The sequence below is a fragment of the Anopheles gambiae genome, chromosome 2 (genome assembly GCF_943734735.2).
Source record: "Anopheles gambiae chromosome 2, idAnoGambNW_F1_1, whole genome shotgun sequence".
NCBI classification, from domain to species: domain Eukaryota; kingdom Metazoa; phylum Arthropoda; class Insecta; order Diptera; family Culicidae; genus Anopheles; species Anopheles gambiae.
The window spans coordinates 101,928,456-101,935,948 of NC_064601.1; positions in this window are offsets into that span (position 1 = coordinate 101,928,456).

Sequence of the window (7,493 nt, forward strand, 5' to 3'; positions counted from 1 at the left end):
AAATCGGTTCCGACATCGGAATTGACTCCGAAATCAGAATTGGCTTCGAAACGGAGTCGGTCCGATTCCAAGCTCTCACCACTAGTTTTGATTATTTTTCTTGCATTCTAGTAAGCTATAACAATCTGTTTTTAGCTGTAGATAAAAATATATTTGCTTAATTCATTAAAACTCTTTTATTTGGTTTTGATATCTTCATTTAGTTAACTCATACAGTAAAAACACTTCTTGCAAAAGAAAAATCCTTTTACTCATTATTTTGAAAAATAATGATTATAAAATGGTCCAATTGACATAAACTTCTTTTTAGCAACAAAGCACATCATGAATTTTCCTTTTACTCCTTTTTCAAAGCTCCTACCATAACCTTCACAGAATGAAACACACCGATCGAGAAAAGGTTATTGAACGGTATTAAATCATCATCAGCAACAATACTCGAACCCCCCTAAAATGCACGATCATACTCCACGAAAGGTATCGCACCAGCCCAAATCCCTACAATTTTAAGGCTTAATACATTTCGACGCACACCTCTAATTGCGCACCTAAATGGTACTGCCCACGATCCACGAGCACTTGATTACAGGCTTTTGGCCCCCAGGGCTCGACGGTTGAAACAAAAAGTGATACTGAAAATCGCTCGCTTCCGGCGTACGTTTAGCAGCGAAGGAACCGTCGCGATCGGATCGGAGTTCGGCTACCGGGCGCATGTACCTCGTAACAGCGCCGAGAAACTCAATCGATCGACTCAATTACGGTGCTGATAATGGGCACTTTTGCGAGACTGCAAAGCCCCGCTCAAGTCCCTTTCTTGGAGAGCGTGTGCGAGTAGCTTAATTTTTGGGATATCTTGTTTAACAATTAACAACACCTCGAGGGCCACTTTGAGCGGTGCACTTGACGCGCGCTCGCGCGCTTGGCGGATATCGTTTTCATCTCTTCGGCGTCCGTTCAGCGGAAAGGGAAAGCATGGCGGCTCTTGTGCAAGATCAGACCTTGTTTTGTGTACGATTGGTTGTAGCACGTGGTGGCACGTGCTTTTGCTGCGAACGCCATTTATCAACTGGGCTGTGAGCGTACTGGCACTGGACGTTCGATCTGTAAAACACTTTCAATGGAGGGAAAAGAAAAGCGACAGTACAAAGTGGTAACAAATGGTGAGACATTCGTTCCGATATTGTTGAAAGTATTTGCGCGATTTACAAGCTTATGGCATGTATGCCGATGGCATGAAAAAATAAGCTCCATGTGAACTTGTTTTCGTACATTAAACGCATGTTTTCGCACCGAAATTCCGTCCCAGAAATTGTGCTGCAAGACACGTTGCGAATATGTGTCATTTAACGTCCTATTTTAGCGGACGTCCTGTTGCTTTGTTTTCTACTTCGATGCTTTCATCAAAACGCTCCGGTGGCCACTGTTGCTTTCGTTAAAACAGATCCCCACATACACACGCAGCGGTCGCCGTTGGTCGTCGGATCAGATCGTCATATTCAAATTAAGATTCGCAGACGAAACACGGCCAGCTCCAGCGGCCGGGTGCAGTAGGGCTGAAAATGAAATTATTGTTCGTCCGCCCAGTTTGAGAAAGTTAATCACTGCCCCACCACGAGCATCACAGCCGACCAGGTTCGGTTCGGTGACTTTTTTTCTGGCTCTTTTAGATCTGCTCCAGCTGGGATGATTGAAAGGCAAAGATGTTGGGCATAGGCAAATGAGTATTGGTGTGTGTGCGTGAATGTTTGTGCGTGTGCAAATTTGACGATGCCGGTTGTTGGCTGTGTTTTGATCGTTTGCTGCTAATGGAGAAATTATGCTTTATTTCTGTAGTTTTTTCCCCCCTGTGTTGGGTGGTTTGCTACAGGCTTTAGATGGAATGTTTCGAGATGGATCTTGAATCTTGGAGTTTGCCATTAAATCGAATGCCATTAATCGATGATTATGTGGTGATTGTTAACGCATTTAGCAGCGATTAAACAGTAGATAGAGTTATGTTGGGTGCCAAACATATTGCAAACCTATTAGGAAGTGACCGTTGAATAGGTTGAATTGGAAATTAACGATGGACGATTTCGATTAATTAAAAGTTATCTATTGCTTCCGTATTAAAGGGCTGTTTTTCACGCAGCTATGACAATGCAAATCGTTGTTGACGACTTCTTAATTATAGGTAGTAAACTCGATTAATTTAGTTAAGCTGAAAGTGAATTTTAAGCAGCCTTTAATTGCAGAGACTTCTGTCATTCGTGCAAATAAGCACTGAATAATCTTACATATAATTTGTGTAAAATATTGAAATACTCAAAATAATGATAATAATAATAATAATAAATGATAATAAATTAAAAAGAAGTTGTAAACAATTATTTCTTAAATATTTGATAAATACCTTTGTTAAAGTAGCACTGAATAATAATAATAATAAAAATAATAATAATAATAATAATAATAATAATAATAATAATAATAATAATAATAATAATAATAATAATAATAATAATAATAATAATAATAATAATAATAATAATAATAATAATAATAATAATAATAATCATAATAATAATAATAATAATAATAATAATCATAATAATAAAAATAATAATAATAATAATAATAATAATAATAATAATAATAATAATAATAATAATAATAATAATAATAATAATAAAAATAATAATGAAGATGATAAGTATAGTAATAAGTATAATAATATTTTTATTAAATAAGTCATATTTATTTACAGTAATTTATTAACATATAATTTACAATATAATAATACAATACAATATATTTTTACAATAAGAACTCTGTGCTGTTTGCAAAAAGTATGGAAAATACATTTTTAAAAGTTGTTTTAATATTGTTTTGTCTTACTTAAATATTGTTGTATTTTTTAAACAATTCCGACTGAAGTGTCTGGCAGTTTTATATTCGATTATTACTCATTTTTATCCTGAATTTTGGGTAGGATTTGGTGTTCCAAGTGGATTGTTTTGGCATTTCAATTCATTGATGTTAAAAAAATGGTTCTATTTGTTATAATTTAATATTCATTGTTCACTCCTTAACATATGGTTTTCGTATCATCTGCAAAGAAAAACCAATTCTACTCCATTCTACCTTCTATCCTCCACTCTACAAGGTCAATAATCACCCAGCTTCACTTAATGCATCAACGAACACGGAAACAGGCACAGAAACACGGGCATCCATAACTCCCATCTGGTCCCACCAACGCAACCGGGAAAGATAATTTTCCCGCCCCCTATTTCTCCGTAGCCTCTCCATCGTTTTCCACGCTGCCCGTTTCGTACTGGGTGGGGGAACTTCAGCCGCAGTCCAGCTGGTCCAGGCACGTTCCCGCTCGTATGAAACCCGCTGTTTCCGAATCACCGGACGCTACCACAACACTGGGGGCCGCATGTCAGTCGTGTGCCAGGCGCCAACCAATTCGGATGCATTCCGATCGGAACCGTTTCCGAGCAAAGAAAAGACAAAAACAACAGAGAAAAGATCACTCCAACTCAAACAGTGAATTGGTGGTCACCGAATATTTAAAAGCATTTCATCGAGTTCGATTATGAGTCGAACTGTCGTTGAGTGAGGTGCAGTGTGTGTGCGCGTGTGCGTGTGTGGGCTTAAGTGTTGTGTAACAGCGGCAGCCCAGAGTAACCGGACCTGTCCGGTCGGGTTGAAAAATAGGCGAATCATTTTTAGTGCTTTTGTCGGGTTGTTTTTTTTTGTGTGTCTTTTTTGGGACTGGAAGTGAAGAAGAAAGCCACCGACGAAATGCAGGAAACCGTGCAGCAGATGAAAGCCCGTGTGATCGTGTGCCGGTGAAACTTGCCAAACAACTCCATTCCGGAGCGGGGAATTGGGCTCGGGTTTCGACGATCTGCCGAACCAACAACAACAACAAAAACTGGCCAAACTGTAAACGAAAGTGACATCAACGGGTGGAAAAGAAACGATCGAAAGCAAAAGTGATCTGAGAAAAAATCGGAGCATTACAACACAGCTCGAACACACAGCTGCACTCAGGATGCGTTTGTTTACTCTCGCCTGGTGTTTGGTAGTAGCCGTGACGTCAGCGGCTGTCGCATCTCCATCGTTTCACTCCACCAAACCGTCCCGGGGAGTAGAACAGACCGTCCAGCACAGTCCAGTGAGCCGCACAAACGATCTGATCCCTTACCTCGGTGCGGGACGGTTTCTCTTCCCGATCGAGATCAGCATACCGGACCTGATCAACGGTGTTCTGTCCACCTTCCGGTACCTTTGGATCCGATTTCAGTGGCTGCTCGGCATCAGCGATACAACGATCATCGGCGCGAAAGATCCGCCCGTCTTGATGCAGCTGGTGACGCCGTCCCCGGCCCTGAAAGCGGTACCGCTGGCCCCGGAAGCCGTCTTCTGCACGCCGATCAAAACCGTCTCGGTCGAGGTGGACGACCCGGTGCGGCACCCGTACATGCACAAAACGAACCGGCGGAAGAGGCGCCGAAAGCGCCGACGGAGACCCACCGAAAAGACGGCCATCGACTGGGATATGGTGGCGCTCGAAGCGTGGTCATTGCTTTAAGTGACGATGTGTGTCTCACTGCCCCAGTATTCCAGCGCTCTTCTTTCTTAAGCCGTAGACAACACACACACACACAAAATACACCGTGACTGAATTAGTTTGATAAGTGATACGAAAGCTGGGAATAACAATAAATTATGCTTTTCTTACAAAACAACCCCCGAACCGCTTCTTTGCTGTCATTTCTCTTCACACCCTTTCTTCGCCATTTCATTTCTTCGTCTTATCGTCACCGCTTTAAAGGGATGCGCTAGAAATTTGTGGTGCGGTTGTTAAGGCACAGATTAGCGCGATGTCGTGACGGACACCTTCCGGGAACAGCGGGACCTGCAGCTGATGAGCGTGTGAAATTGTGCTAATGAAATTCCACTGCTTCAGGCGTAGGTGGACGACAGCAATGAAGAAAATAATCTTTAGCTGACCTTTTTTTTTTGGTTAAACCCTGATTGTGTCGGTCGTACAACTGTGATGAATGATTCATGCTCCAGTTCTGTGTCATCCGTGCTTTTGTGTCGCATTTTCCCCAGGGTCAAAGGGTTTAAAATGTGTATATGAGGGTATTTTATTACGTGAACCAGTAAGCTAACTGGAACACATCTTGTTGACCTCAATTAATTAAAGAGTAAAGAATGGTTTAGTAGTGTGAACCGTTTGCTGCAATTTTAAAGTTGTGCGCAATTAATCTAACATCATGACGACATGCCATTTCATTGGTCAGGGTTGTCAGAAGCAAATCAACATCTTCTGAGGTTATGAAACAATGGATAAAAAATAAATAAGCATATTATCAGCTAAAATATTCTAGAATGTGAAAGAATTCGTAAAACCTTTCTTTCTAAGGCCTAAATTCAAAACAATTTGATGTTTATATAAAATTTTAACGACTGCCGGACGACTAAGGAATTTACTGTTGATCTCGAGGATAAGGATATTCCAAAAGAAACAATTTTACCGGGACCAAACTTTCTCCATTCTAATGCAAAACCGTTGAGCCGGTTTCCATTTAGCAAATATGACTTTCCTGGCATTTATAAAATTATTTCATATCTAGCATAGGACATTTAATTAAGTCCTGATTCTGGCGAAAGCACTTGCAAAAAAGGTTAAAAGGTACATTCATTGGGATGAAAATTGCTTTCCAGAGGTAAAACTATGATCGACGGTACAAAAGACCATCTATCCGGAAAATCGGGCGATGCTACTAACGAAAAATAGTCCTCACATAGCACTAGATTGTCATCGCTGGAAGAATATCGTATACTCTTCATCTCTTCTGCTGCCCCCATAATTCAGTATACAATATAGATGCTTAATTGGACACCAAAACGACCAAGAATATGACCACCGTTCATTTTAGAGATACAACATAATAAAAAACAAATTATCCCTATTAGTGGAGAGCTAATACGTGCATCTGCAAGCAAGTTTGATACCTTTTTTATATAATTTTTTTTCATCCGTATGACTCAAAAAATAAATATCGCTATTTGTTTGATGGTAATTTTCTATCCGAATGTTATGCTTTTTCATAAAAACTTGCTAAATTTATTTATTTAATTTATGTTGTTGTTTTTTGTCGTAACCTACTTAAATTTGTTTGAAAAGAGATTTTCCTCTGAATAAATAAACTACTGAACACATCTCAATAAAAAAATACACCTGTTTCCATCTACGTTCGAATCTCGTGCCATTTGCATCGAATCGCAAACCGCCTGCTTCGAATCGCATGCCACTACGATCGAATGCGTGCAACCATGGTTGAATCGCGTGCCAGTACGGTCGAATCGCGTTCCACTATGGTTGAATCATATGCCACTACGATCGAATCGTGTGCCGCTACGATTGGATTCCTGAAAGCAAGAGCATAGTAAACTGTTTGTTTACGTTTGAAAGCTGTTTCTTTCTTCGCCGACGGCATTTAGTTTGTAAAATACTAATAAAAGGGAATTCTCTGATTATAGGTAAATCACGAATATTGGTTCAAACCATGGTCCTTTGTTGATGGTAAAATCCATGTTTTCAACTAATATTCGGTGTTCGTTGTTGATGGTAAAATCTATGGTTTAATCCAGGGGTCTCCAAACTACGGCCCGCGGGCCGCATGCGGCCCTCAAGTGCTTAAAATGCGGCCCCGATGACTTTGCCAGATTTAGAATAAATACACCTGTTTCCATCTACGTTCGAATCTCGTGCCGTTTGCATCGAATCGCAAACCGCCTGCTTCGAACCGCATGCCACTACGATCGAATGCGTGCAACCATGGTTGAATCGCGTGCCAGTACGGTCGAATCGCGTTCCACTATGGTTGAATCATATGCCACTACGATCGAATCGTGTGCCGCAACCATTGGATTTCTGAAAGCAAGAGCATAGTAAACTGTTTGTTTACGTTTGAAAGCTGTTTCTATCTTCACCGACGGTATTTAGCTAGTAAAATACTAATAAAAAGGGATTCTCTGATTACAGATAAATCACGAATATTGGTTTAAACCAGGGGCCTCCAAACTTTTCAGCCCGCGGGCCGCATTGCTTCAAAAATCACCATGTTGAGGGCCATTTGATGTTACCTATAATTGATGAGTGAACGTTTAAATCTCATTTTTATAACAAAATACTAACGATACTTGAACAGATTCGTGTTACTAAAGCTTGATTTTTGTCTAAGAAATGTAAAAAAATACAATTTCTTTTGAAAAAGTCAAAATAACCTAATATTTATTCTAAATCTGGCAAAGTCATCGGGGCCGCATTTTAAGCACTTGAGGGCCGCATGCGGCCCGCGGGCCGTAGTTTGGAGACCCCTGGATTAAACCATAGATTTTACCATCAACAACGAACACCGAATATTAGTTGAAAACATGGATTTTACCATCAACAAAGGACCATGGTTTGAACCAATATTCGTGAT